The sequence below is a fragment of the Euleptes europaea genome, chromosome 2, assembly GCF_029931775.1.
Source record: "Euleptes europaea isolate rEulEur1 chromosome 2, rEulEur1.hap1, whole genome shotgun sequence".
Taxonomy (NCBI): Eukaryota; Metazoa; Chordata; class Lepidosauria; order Squamata; family Sphaerodactylidae; genus Euleptes; species Euleptes europaea.
Genome location: NC_079313.1, coordinates 92457306 through 92471410, shown reverse-complemented (window position 1 = coordinate 92471410; position 14105 = coordinate 92457306). Strand labels below are relative to the sequence as shown.

At 44.5% G+C, this 14105-nt stretch overlaps 1 non-coding gene across 1 annotated transcript; it reads left to right on the top strand.

Moving 5' to 3' along the window:
• The first annotated feature begins 12681 nt into the window (after positions 1 to 12681).
• On the top strand, positions 12682 to 12753 carry TRNAA-GGC (transfer RNA alanine (anticodon GGC)). Its single transcript has one exon. It is a non-coding gene; the product is annotated as a tRNA-Ala (tRNA).
• Positions 12754 to 14105: the final 1352 nt, after the last annotated feature.

Here is a 14105-nt window from a genome sequence, read left to right as displayed (position 1 = left end):
TCTACCCCATGTATAATTTTATAAATCTCTATCATGTTGTGGCTGCTCAGACAACTCCCCCAGGGCTCTCATGGCATCAGTTCACTCCTGACAGCCCTGCAGGAAAAAAACAGGGCAGAAGGAGCACAGGGCCCTGGGAGTCTGGCACCTCTGGATTTCAGTTTACTATTCACAAACCAATAGCTTAGCAGAATGCTTTAATCAAACCCTCCAAATGATGTGTCCTGGGTGGCAGCTGATCAGAGGGCCAGAGGCATGAAGCATAGTCAGATAGTCGTCCAAGTCAAATGCTGGGTTGTTTGTAGGTCCAGATCCAAAGTGCTCCAGATCCAAAGTGCTAGTATCATAAGCATAATCAAAAGGAGAAGTAAGAGTTCATTCCAAGGTCAGAGTCTCAGGAGTAGCCAGAGTTCACAGCAAACACAAGATGGTTGCAACAAATTATTCGCACACTGAGCCAGACACGGTGGCCTGCTTAAATAGGCCTGAAGTGGACCAGCTGTTGCTCGCTACCCTGTCTCAGCATTCCCTGCCTGGTGAAGCTCATCAGTCTCAATACTGTCTCCAAGGAGAGGCCTTCATTAGGCTTGTAATTTAGCACTCCTTCTCCGATTGTGTAGTTGTGTCCTGAATCTTTTGCGCCTCTGCTCCAGCGATTCTGGTGGGCTCTCTGGTGACACTGCCTGAGGCTGAGCTTATGGCCCCGGTAAGTCCCCTGCGCTGGGCAGCTCTAGGTATGAAAATTGCCCTTCTGCCTGTAGTTGCTCAGCCTGCTGCTGCTTCTCTCTTTCACTGCCTTCTGCTGCAAGATCTTCTTCATCCAAGGAAGCCTCAGCTGGCTGACCCACGATACCATGCTATGCCACTATGTGGGAGAGAAGCTGGGGAACTGGGACCTGATGTTAGACTGCCTCATGCTTGTGATGAGAGAGGTGCCCCCAAAACCCACCTTTTCCACTTGGTATATTGGAGACTGCCCCGCAGACCCATGGACATATTGGTGGAGGGTAGGGAAGGACAGATGGAACCAGCCACCCAGGAGGAGGAGGCCTATGTTGGAGATCTGCAGCAATCCTTACAGGTAACCCAAGATTGGACTGAGCAGCACTTGACAGAGGCTTAGAACAAGCAAAAGAAGCAATATGACAGGCAATATGGCAGGCAAAGGAACTACCAGTGAGCACAGCTGTTGGTGAGGGCAAATGCCATGGGGCAGAAGGGGGAAGATTCCTGGGTGGGCCTGTCCCCTGTGGTTTAATGAAGGGGGACCAACTTGCAAGAAATCCTGCAAGATTCCCTGTCACCCCAACAGTGCCAGGAATTGGAGCAGGTGCTAGAATGTCACAGCAGGCTAATCTCAGCCTGAACAGGAAGAACTATAGTTGTCATGCACACAGTTAACATGGAATCAGGGAAGGTAGTGTGGGAGCCCCTGAGACCACTACCCCAGAAGGCCTGGGAACCAGTATGACAGGAATTGGAGGCAATGCTGCAGGCGGGAATAATTGAGCCCTTGGTGAGCCCCTGGAGGAGACCAATAGTGCTGTTTCCCAAGTCAAATGGCTCTTTACGGATATGCCTGGACTTTAGGGGCATCAGTAAGATTTCACAATTTGATGCCTACCTGATGATACAAATTCTGCAGCTGTTAGAGCATCTAGGTGAGGCTCAATACCTAACCACACTGGACATGACTAAGGGCCCAAGAAATGGAAAAGGATGGATGTTGTGACACCCTGGTGCTTATATCAATTTGTGACAATGCCCTTTGGGTTGCATGGAGCGGCCACAACATTCCAACAATTGGTGGATCAACTCTTGGGGCCTTGCCAAGAATATGCCACAGTGTACATCAGTGAAATGATGGTATTTAGCCATTCAGAGCACCTGACACACCTCGAGAAAGTGTTCAACATTATGTAAGGGGCAAGGGTTGCATCAAAATGTGTGAAAGTGTATGCTAGCATGCACCAGCATTCAGTATTTGGGCCATTGTGTGTGTGTGTGTGTGTGTGTGTGTGGAGGGAAGAGATCAAGCTGGTGCACAGCAAGGTGGAGCGATTTACAGCGATTGCCCATTCCAAGAACCAAGAAACCAGTTAGGCAACTGTTAGGGCTAGTGGGGTATTACAGCTGCTTTGTCCTCAGTTTTGCCATGTTGGTGGCACCCTTGTCAGACCTTCTAAGGAAGGGTGTCAAGGAGCCACTTCCTTAGAGGCTGACACACCAAGAAGTGGTACAACAGACAACACAGATCCTGATCAACCCTCCTGTGCAGAAATACCCAAATTTTTCCATACTGTTTATGATGCACACTGATGCCTCGAGTATGGGTCTGGGGAAAGGTGTGGTCCAAGTGCATGAAGGCAGGGAGCATACAGTCCTCTTCCTAAGTTGCAAGTTGCTTCCCAGGGAGCAGGCATACTCCACATTAGACTAAGAGGCCTTAGCTGTGAAATGGACAATAACCACCCTGTGGTACTATTTACTCTGGTAACAGAACACGTGGCACTGCGATGGATGAAGGACCAAGGGACATCACAATGAGCAAGTAAAATGGTGAATGTTACCCTTGCAACCATATATATTCACTGCCCAGCACTGGCCAGGCTGACAACAGTCAAATGTGGATTTCTTTTCATGAAGGCATGCCCAGGTGGAGGGGTCCATAAGCACTTTAAGGGAAGGGGAATGAGGATCACTTTGATCAACGGAATGGTTAAAAGGCAACTGGGAGCAAAGGAAGGGAGGTGAGACAGAAGATGTGATGGAGCAGCAGATGGAGCGTAACAGCACCCAGTCAGGAAAGCAAGTGACCTGACTGAGTCAGCTAGGCACAAACGAGGAGGGAGCCAGGAACTGGAGTCAAGACTTGCACAAGTGGCTGAGACTGAGTTGCAGTCCTAAAAGACAGCTGAGCCCTTATGCTGGAGGAGGGAGCCAAGGAGCTTGGACAGAGTGAGGGAGAAGGAGAAGCATTTAAAGACTGTGGGCAAGCAGTCACTAGAGGAATGCCCAGCCCTAGAACCCCTGAAAAAGCAGTAGAGGCCAGGGACGCTATCCTCCCAGGGAACTTCAGATAGCTGAGAAACAAAGGGGCTGGAAATCATGGAGGTGTAAGGGAATGGGATTAAAAGACTGCACAGAGACACCTGGTGGCAGCAGTGATTTTGGCACTTTGTTCCTGGTGATTGGTGAGGACAAGAAGGATCCCCAGGGGAACTGACCACCAGCCAATGGTCAGTCACCTGGTTTGAGGCCATAGGAAACAGTCTCACATGTCTCTCCTTAGCCATCTGTTTTCTAGACTGAAAAATCCCAGAGTCTCAAGCCTTCCCTCATTATATGAAAGGTGCTCCAACCCCCATATCCTTGGTTGTCTTCCTTTGTACTTTTTCCAGCTCTACAATATCCTTTTTGAGATATGGAGACAAGAAATGCACACAGTATTCCAAATAAGGCTGCACTATAGCTTTATACAAGGCCATTACAATATTGGAAATTTTATAGAGTACAATAGAGTTGCACTGTACTAAATGATTCACAAAAGTTATTTGGAAATTTCTAGGGGACTGTGGTCTATGCTACAGTGTATAGCTTGCTAAAACTAGGATCCTACTATGAAATTTTGCAAGATTTACAGTGCATTCCTGAGCTTTAAGGGCAAAAGCCCTTAGGATACCAGGAAGGCGCTGCACCAGCGTTAGGGCTCCTGGCACCGGCGTCTGGGCTACTTATGCAGGCATTAGTGGCCCCAACGCCGGCGGGGAGGCCTGGTCACCAGTCTCCGGATGCTGCGCCGCCCCGGGATGCCAATGGGGCCTTCTGCCAGCGTCCCACCAGTGTAAAGGCCCATGCTGGCGTCCGGGGGGGGGGGGCGTCCTGGGAGGTGTTCCTGGGGCGGAGCAGGGGGAGGAGCTGCTGTTAGGCAGTCTCCTATCCCCTTTCGCCCCATGTACGCCAGCGGCGAGAAGAGCAAGGCTGCACCTGCTTTTCTCTATGGGGCAAAAAGCTCCATTTAAAATTTTAAAAGCCTTTAAAAGGCTTTTTTTGGCGTTTTCGGCGCTGGGGAAATAGGTTAGGAGGTGCCGCAGCGGCGCCTCCCTGCTGTTCCCCGGTGCCGAAAGCTCAGGAATGCACTGTTAATGTATCATGATAATACTTATGCTTTGCTTAAGCCATGTTTTTTAGACTTCTGGTTGGTTCTATAACCCTAATCCTATTGCAATGTTTATTGTATGTCCCATCCTGTTGATTGTACTGATTCACTCTGTGTAATCTGCCTTGAGTCCAAGTGAGAAAGTCAGACTATAAATATTGTAAAATAAATACATAAATATTTAAATTCCATTCCTAATAATTCCTAGCATGGAGTTTGCCTTTTCACTGGGTCATCATTTTCAAGCTTTCCTACAACCCCAAAATCTTTTTTCAATCTCAGTTTCAGTTCAGAGCCCATCAGCATGTGTTTGTCTTTAAGATTTTTTTCTGTTCAAATGTGCATCACCTTACTCTTACCAAAGTTAAACTTCAATTGCCACGTTGTTGCTCACTCACCAGATTTAGAGAGACCTTCCTGTAATTTTTCACAATCAGTCTTGCTTTTTACCATCCTGAATAATTTGGCATTATCTGCAAACTTGGCTTCTACATTGCACCCCCCCAATTCCAAATCATTTGTGGACAAATTAAATAGAACCAGCCCCAATACTGATCCCTGTGGGACCTCACTGCTCCCTTCCTTCCATTGCAAGAAATATCCATTTATTCCTACTCTCTGTTTTCTGCCATTTAACCAATTTTTAATCCATTAGAGGATCTGCTCCCTTATCCCATGACTGCTAAATTTACTCAGGCGTCTTTGGTTAGGTAAATTGTCATAAGCTTTTGAGAAGTCCAAGTAAATGGTGTCTACTGGATTGCTCTTATCCATGTGTTTGTTAACCTGCTGTAAGAACTCCAAGAGGTTGGTTAGGCAGGACTTCCCTTTGTAAAAGCCATGCTGATATTTCTTCAGCAAATTTTGTTCCTTAATGTGCTTAATAATTCTGTCTTTAATAACAGTTTCTACTGTTATTTGGAACAGATGTCAAGAAAACTGATCTGTAATTTCCTGGATTCCCTGTGGACCCCTTTTTAAAAATCAGAGTGACATTTTCTATTTTCCTGTTATTCAGCACCAATTTTAGTGACAAGTTACTCAGAAGCCAATTTTAGTGACAAGTTACTTATAGTTTGACGATGGCAGTATTATCTGTTCATTCTGACACAGCCAGCTCTTTTGAGATTCCTGTCAGTCCCTATGAAGGATCTGTATCAATTGTGTATGTGTGTGTAAAGTGTCGTCAAGTCACAGCCAAGTTATACTGACCCAGTAGGATTTTCAAGGCAATAGATGAACTGAAGTGGTTTGCCATTGCCTTCCTCTGCACAGTGACTCTGGAATTCCTTGGTGGTCTCCCATCCAAATACTAACCAGGGATGACACTGCTGAGCTCCTGAGATCTGATGAGATCAGACTAGGCTGGGTTATCCAGGTCAGGGCCTGTGTCAATTACACCCTAATAATTACTTTTGGAGTTAATCTTCCTCTTCTTCTAAATCCTAATTAGGTTTGATGAGAACTTTGAAGACAATCCCCAAGTTAATTGAGGCTGATCAAACTTGAGAAGTGAGCTCCTGATCGTATCATCTTAATTATCTTTGTTGAAATTGGTCTTGAGCACTATGCCATGCAGATTTGTGCCTGTGTAGTAGCCACTTATACCATAGGAACAGGTCGTTCATTTGTAATAAGAAGCAAATAACAACCTAAATCTTCTTAGTTACCAGAGAAGAGGCACACTTCTCCCAGGGACAGGTCATTAAAATGACATTGATAAAGTATGGAATCACTTCCCCTTCTTTTTCTGTGCAGTTGGATACACCTTTTAAATGACCAGCATTAGATACATTTCATTGCCTTCTTTTTGCACCAGCACAGTCAGTTTATGAAATTATCACAAGAACTCATCACAATATTCATAGATTCATGGGAATACAGACATGAAGGCATCTAAGGCATCTTAGAGATATCGAAATAGTAAGTCTCAACTAAAAAAATCTCAAGCATTGCTTTCCCTTTAACTATATGCCTTTTAAAAACTGGAGGTGGCAGCACATGGGTGGTGGGCAACAGATGCAAGTGAACATCCTAATCATGTGAGAAAGCTGCAATGCACAACTGAAATTATTTGGATGCATGTTAACAATTCGAGAAATTATCACTGACTGTGACCAGAGAGCAGGATGAAAGTCAACAGATGACCAAGCATAATTAATCCTAATGGTTGTTAATTTTTTCATTACAATCTCTTTCACTACCTTATCATAAGCCAATTTATTCAAAACCAGAAACTAGAACAAACGCTGGTATTCAGAGGTTCACTTTCTCTGAATTTCCTTTAGTCAGTTAGCTATTGACAGACCTATTCTTTATTAAACAAAGCAATTTATGCTCATGGTTATCTCTACACCCACTGTCAGTTAATCCTATAATTTAATTACTCATTGAGTGAAGAAGTAACTCTTTTGTGTGGCCTGAATTTATTGCTGAGCAACTTCATTGGGTGTCCCTGAGTTCTAGGACTGTATAATTTTCTAAACTTCTGTTATGTTCTCTTTGCTGTGTTTTTTCTAAATTACGATGTTCTATACTCTTCAGCCTTTCCTCATTGGTGTTCATCTTGATGTTCAGCTGCACCTTTTCCAGCTCTGCAAAATATGTTTGAGAAACTGCTACCAGAACTATACATAGTATTCCAAATGAGACCACACCATAGATCTATACACATTACAATAGTGCCCATTTTATTTTCAGGATTGCCAGCCTGCAGGTAGGGCCTGGCGATCTCCTTATATTACAATTGACCTACAGACTACAGAGATCAGTTCCCCTGGAGAAAACAGCTGCTTTGGAGGGTGGACTCTATAGCATTGTACCTTGCTTGTTTGGGGTCCCTCCCCAAACCCCACCCACCCCAGACTCCACCCCCCAAATCACCAGGCATTTCCCAACCTACAGCTGGCAACCCTACCCTAAGTAGAAGTGATAATTCCTATCTTGGCCTACCTGTATTCATCCATTTAGTTGCTGAGTAGGGGCCAGCTCTCCTGCTATAACTAAGATCTATGGTTTAAACATAGAGTTTTGGGAGAATTTGAGAGTGATGTGATGATATCGTTTCTGGTTTTATGCTGGAAATGGCACTGTGCATGGGTGTGATGCCAAACAGCTTGTTCCTGCTCCCAAATTCTCCTGCTGGGGTGCTTGCAAGGCTTGGTAGTCCTATTGTTGAGGCCAGTTCAAAGGGGAGTTTTTGACAAACCCTTAAATAACTTTGTTCCTACAACATGAGGGAACAATTTCTCCCAAAAATATCTATAGGGTTCCCATTTGCCTGGTTATAGTGGGAGACCTCCAGCCAATTGTAGCTCTTGTCTGCTGATGCTCAGCTGATTGACAAATGGAAACTGGGGCCAAAGGAGAGGGCACAATTGTCCTGGGGAGAAAAATTAAAAAGAAACACAAGGCGTTGTATACTTATGGGAAGTTCTGACCATAGGGTTCCTGATTATTCCCAGAGCTACCTGGAAGTGATAAGGTTAGCTCTAGCAATTACCAGAAACTCTACGGTAATCTTTACATAGAGTTTCTGGTGATTGCTAAAGAAACCCTTGTCACGTCTAGGTAGCTCTAAGAATTGGCATGAACTCTGTGGCCAGAACTCCCAGTAAGTAGCCAAGGTCTTATTTTTCGTTTTAATTTTTCTGATGGGACACTGCCACCTCACAATCTTCTTACCAGTTGCCAGGGACTGCCTGGCAATGCTATGTACCCATTAGATCTTGGAACAAGGCCCTGCTGTACAAATTGGTCCATCTTTACTCTGGCGAGTAACCAAAGGCATGCAATAGGGACTTGCTTATGCTGGAGAAGGTTTAAAGTCTGTTGCTTGCAAAAGCCTGGTAAAACCAAGTGTTAAACTTGTTCTTTTTTTCTTTTATTATTATACTGTCTGATTTTTGTGTTGTTTTTAAAATGGTTTTATATTTTTAACCTTTTCTGTATCATGTTGAGCCATATTGAACTGGAAAGGTGTCTAATAAGTATTCTAAATACACAAACAAATAAGATGATAATTGGGGATCAGCAGATGGCAGGAGCGATCCTAGTAGAAAATAGTTCCAAATCTCTGCACCTGTCTGAAACTAATTTGGTTAATACGAAGTTACAACTGAAACTCTGGGGGTCACCCTTATTAGGAGCTTTATGTGTGTAGGTACTTCCACTACTCTGCTATGTTCAGGTGAAGATCAGTCCCTGCCTTACAAAGTGCTTTCAGCAAGCTACAGCATCTTCCTTGATTACCTTCTGCTATGTCATACTTTTTTCCTAGACACAGATTGCGTTAATGATGTTTGAAGCAGGAACAGGAAATTGCATCCCACTGGAAAACACAGCAAGCTTCCTTAGGGGAAAAAAGGAGTTTGTAATAATACTAGATGATCAAGTTTGCATCCGCTGGCTATATCTAGTGGAGGCAAGCCTTTTTAAAAACCATTATGCATACCATAGTAATGTTCCTATCTGCCTGCTGGCAAACTGAGCAGCATTTCACTGGAACTGTGTCTACCAAGGATTCTAAATAAAGAAACAAACACAATGATCACCAGGAGTTAACAGATCGCAGGAGTGATCTTGATAGCGAGCTATTCCAAATCTCCAGACCTGCCTGAAATCTGTTTGATTAGAACTAAATCACAAGTTAAGTTGTGGGATCACCCTTACTAGGAGCTGTATGTTACTAGGTATTTCTAGTATTGGTTTACAGGGAAGGATCTTGTCTTACAAAGTGCTTTTAGTGTGCCACGGCATATTTCTTGATTTCCTTTCAACCTGTCATGTGTTTTGCCTAGACACATATCCATCTAGCGATGCTTACTGGAGGAACAGGAAATAGGTACCACTGGGAAACACACCGACCTTGCTTAAAGAGCAGGAGTCATAATTTTTGTTCTGGTGATAGTTTTAAAAGTACTAAGTGATTAAATTTTCAACGGTTGTCTATGTCTACAATTCAAAACCATCCTAGTGGAGACAAGCCTTTTTAAGACCATGATGCAAACCACAGACATGTTCATTTTTGCCTCCTGGAAAATTTTATGTCATCCTATCTACCCACCTGAGTTACTGACAGAGATGGAGGAGGAAAGAGATGTTAGCAGCTTATGTTTTGTCCCTTTGTAGAGATCTCCACACTGTCAGTATATTTGTCCAAGTTTGCATCACCTCTGTTATATCATGTTGTCATCATCAGGGGATTTCAGACTGCTATGCTGCACAAGGCCAAGAAACTTGGTTATGAGCCAACAGGTGCTTCAGTGTAATGTGTTGTCATGTAAGTATTTAGCCGAATAGGCTCAACAGATAGTCTAACTGACACGGAGAGCAATCCAAGTCTGCTCAGAAGTCTATTCCAGTCTATTCAATGAGGCTTACTACCAGGAAGCTGTTCTTAGGATTGCATGGAAATACATCTTCCAACTAAAAGAGCAGAACTTCCTGCCATAGAGATCATCTATACATGCAGATTTCAATGTCTCCATATGGGGAGGCTTTTCCCATTATATAGGCAGGGGGGTCCTGTTTGATTGTTAATCTGTTCTCCACTATGCTTTGCTGCTGATCTGTCTTATTCCCAGAGGCAGACATTTTCTTTGGCACTTTCTGAAGGTGCTGCCAAATAGAGGAGGAGAGGTAAAGGTGGATGCTACATTATCCCATGATTTATTTATTTATTTAATTGGCTTTTTGGGCTGCTTTTCCTGACTAGGTTGGGCTCAGAGCAGCTTACAACATCTGAACGATTAAAACAATCTTAGCATTTCAACAAAATTGTCAGCAATAATCAAATAAAATAAAACTGGCACCTTCAGACACAGCAGCAATAATAATACAATGGTAACAATACCACAATTAAAACGATAAAGGAAAGCACAAACAGCGGTGGGTAGGAGGAGGAGGAGGAGGAGGGGAGGCCAGCCTGGTGGAAATCATTGCTATCCTCAACCGTGTGCCTGGGGGAACAGCTCAGTTATACAGGCACTGCAGAATTGTGTCAGATCCCACAGGGCCTGAACCTTACTGGGAGTAGTGTTCCACTAGGCCGGGTCCAGGGCTGAGAAGGCCCAGCCACTGGTCAAGGACAACCAAATGCTTTTTGGGCCAGGGATAACCAGTAGATTTTGTCCAGCTGAGCAAAGGGCTCTTTGAAGGGTGTATCGAGAGAAGCGGTCTCACAGGGACGACTAGGGTTGCCAACCTCCAGATGGTGGCTGGAGATCTCCTGCTATTATATCTGATCTTTAACCCACAGAGATCAGTTCACCCTACCCTCCTCAGGCTCCGCCCCCCAAAAAACCCCGCTGGTGGAAAAGAGGGACTTGGCAACACTAGGTACGATGGTCCCAGATAATTTAAGGCTTTATAGCCTTAATACCAGAACCTTAAACCTGAGTCAGTGCTCAATCTGAATCCAGTGCACCTGGCGGAGCACTGGTTGGATGTGTGCTCACCAAGGGGTCCTGTAAGGACCCACACTGCTACATTCTGGACCAGTTGAAGTTTCCGGATCAGTCTTAAGGGAAGCCATGTATTATGTATGCATAGGTTACACATGGGTCTGGAGACAGAGTTCCAACAGGAACCTCTTTATTCAGCTAACAGGGAAGAGAGAGCTAACTTAACTGCAAAACACCCCAACTTATATACAGTTCCCAACCACCCCCCAGTCCATGGTTGGACGGCCAAAGTCCACTGTCCAATAGGAGAAACAGACGATGAAGCCTGGAGCAGAGCCTCAAGCTCAACATAGTTCAGCACAGCTAGGTTCAAGAGTTCAGCAGTTCAAGAGTTCAAGAGGTCAGCATAGTCCTTGCACCAACTAAATACATTACACCCTGCATAGAGTGAGTTACAGTAGTCCAGTCTGGAGGAGACTGTTGCATGGATCACTGTGGCTACGTTGGGGCGAGAGGTAAGATACCAGTAGCCTAATCTGGCAGAGTTAGTAAAAAACCACTCTGGCTTTATTGGTGACCTGTGTCTCCATTGAGAGGGAGGCATCAAGGAGTGCCCCCAGGCTCTTGACGGATGCAGCTGCTGTTAATTGCACTGCCAAGAGCCAGTAGCTGGCCACCCATGCTTCCACCTCCCCGACCCAGCCACAGGACCTCCGTCTTCAATGGATTTTGTTTCAGCTGACTCTGTTTCAATCACCCAACCACAACCTCCATACACCTAGCCAAAATATCCAGGGCAGTATCCGGACAGCCATCCATCAGCAATAGCTGGGTAATATCAGCATACTGGGGACAACCCAGCCCCAAACTCCAGACTAGTTAGGCGAGAGGGCGCTTATAGATGTTAAATAATATGGGGGAGAGGATTGCCCCTTGAGGGTCTCCTTCCTTTAAAGTACCTTCTCTCACCTACAACCCTTGATCACTGGGATCTCCAGCCCATTGTTGGTCTCCTACAAACCCCCTCCATTTCCCACACTCTGCAAGTCTCCAGTCAATAGTACAGCACATACAAACAAATTTCCTACACTAACCGCATTAATTCTAATTTCCCTCACACTTCCCCATGTACCCTCCCCAGCCTTTCTAGCATCAAATTTCCAATCCCAAAGGAAAAGGACCACCACTTTCCAGTTCTACTGGCCTGGGAGTTGACTATGCCAAGAGGAGGTGGGAGACAAAGGAATCCCCACTAGCCTCCACCCAAGGATAAAACCCTACTTGCAAAGCTATCCAATTTACACGTTCATGGGTAAATACATGCAAAGCATTTTCAGCTGGGCTCAGTAAAATCTTCTGATCCTCAACAGTGTGTAGATGTAAATCATAGGTAATTTCCACAGTCTGTCAACAGGTTTGGGGGCCCATGCAACCTTTGAGGCACAGTCCCAGAGTCCTCTGAGCTGCCTGCACAGCCAACAGATTTCAGCTCAGAAGAATTCCTCCAGGGGCTTCCAAGGTGTCTAATAGACCCAGCAGACAGTGAACTCTTCCAGAGCCTCCAAGCGCCGAAGGAACCTGAGATTCTCTGCAAGAAACCACCAGCCCCAGGTTCCCAGAATTCCTGTGGGGAATGGGAGAATAATTTTGCTTCTCCATCCAGGGAAGCAGACAGCTGCAGACATAGGGGGTGAGGGAGTAAGATAGAGGCAAAGGCTTTCCATTCTATTCTCATCCCTATGTGATAGGAAGTGGGCCAATAGGGGATACAAGGCTTCCCAACTCTGGGTTGTGAAATTCGTAAAGATTTGGGGGTGGAGCCAGGGGAGGGCAGAGTTTGGGGGGGGGACCTAAGCGTGGAATAATGCCATACAATCCATTCTCCAAAGCAGTTGTTGTTTTTTCCAGGGGAAGTGATCTCTATAGTCTGGAGATCAGTTATGATTCCAGAATATCTCCAGGCCCTACCTGGAAGGGCTGTTGCTCAGGCAGGAGACGATATGAAAGACCTCCACCTGAGATGCTGGAGAGCTGCTGCCTGTCTGACAACACTGACCTTGAGCACCAAGGGTCTGATTCAGTATAAGGTAGCTTCGTGTGCGTTCATGAATTTTGAGAGGGGGTGTGGCTCAGTGGTAGAGCATCTGCTTGGCATGCAGAAGGTCCCAGGTTCAATCCCTGGTATCTCCAGTTAAAGGGACTAGGTAACTAGATGATGTGAAAGACCTCTGCCTGAAACCCTGGAGTGCCACTGGCAGTCTGAGGAGGCAATACTGACTTTGATAGACCAAGGGTCTGATTCAGTATAAGGCAGCTTCATGTGTCACCCGCAGAAAGGCAACCCTAGGAGGGGACACATTTTTACTTGTACTCTCTAGGAAGCAGGCATCTGCAGAAAATATTGGGTGGAATAGAGGCAAATGCTCCCCTACCCCCACAAAAAAACATGGCCAGACCACATGAATCACAAGAGGTCTTAGATGTAGCAGGATCTGAGATTTTTCTCTCTGGTCCAACACCTCAGAAAATCCATTTCTGCCAGAGTGAGAAAGTTTGCCCATTGTACACAGATGATAGTTTGCACTCCTTTCTCCCCAGAAGAAGCATAGTTTCAGAAGCACAGTTAAAGATGCAGTGAAAGCAATAGGATTAGGTGTGGTGTTGCCTCACTGTGTGTGCTAAGAGGGCCATAAATTAAGTTAAACAGATACCTGGCTATAATATGTATGTATGTAAGTTAGACTTCATTTTACAGTGGGAAAGAAATAATATCCCTTGTTCTCTGGGCTTGGTTTGATTGGAAACAGATAAACATGTGGCACTTTGCTGCTTCCCAGCTTCTGCCATGTAGGGACTTGAATGAATGACTTCTGGAGCGCAAGATCTTACCATGGACTGAAATCTGTGAATTTCCGAAGCAGGAAAAGCAGACGTGAGGTACATTTCCCTCCATCATTTGTGTGAAGTGTAAATTATTTTGTTTTATTGTTTTAGTTGTAAACTGCCTTGAGCAGGTCTCTGGAGAGGTGACATATAAGTCTGCCAAATAAATAAATGGCTTTGATACTCGTTTCCAGAAGCGGAAGATGGGGAAAACAGCAGTGCCTCATAAAGGGAAGGCATCACTTCCACTTTTCTTTGCCCTCTGCTGATTTTCAAGCAAGGGTCTGCAGTGAAGCACACACCATTTTTTCCTTCCAGCATTTGTGTTTCTATATTTTAAAAAAATATTTTGCGCATGTCACACAATGATAAAAGAAAGCAGCACATCTAGATATTATAAAAATACTGTATCTTTAATACAAAAATCAAAAACACTGTATCAAAAGGGAAATTTAAACAAATCGTTAAACATTGTTTTATAGCTCATTCTTGGATTGCAATAACATACATGTTCTCATTCTCAGACTGAGTTAATAGTTAAATACATTTCAACCTCAATAAATAAATATTAATATTTTATAAATACATTTAAATAAAAGAGTAAAAATTATAAATAACATTGAATTCCTTTACAACAATTTTAAAATCACAAATCAGGT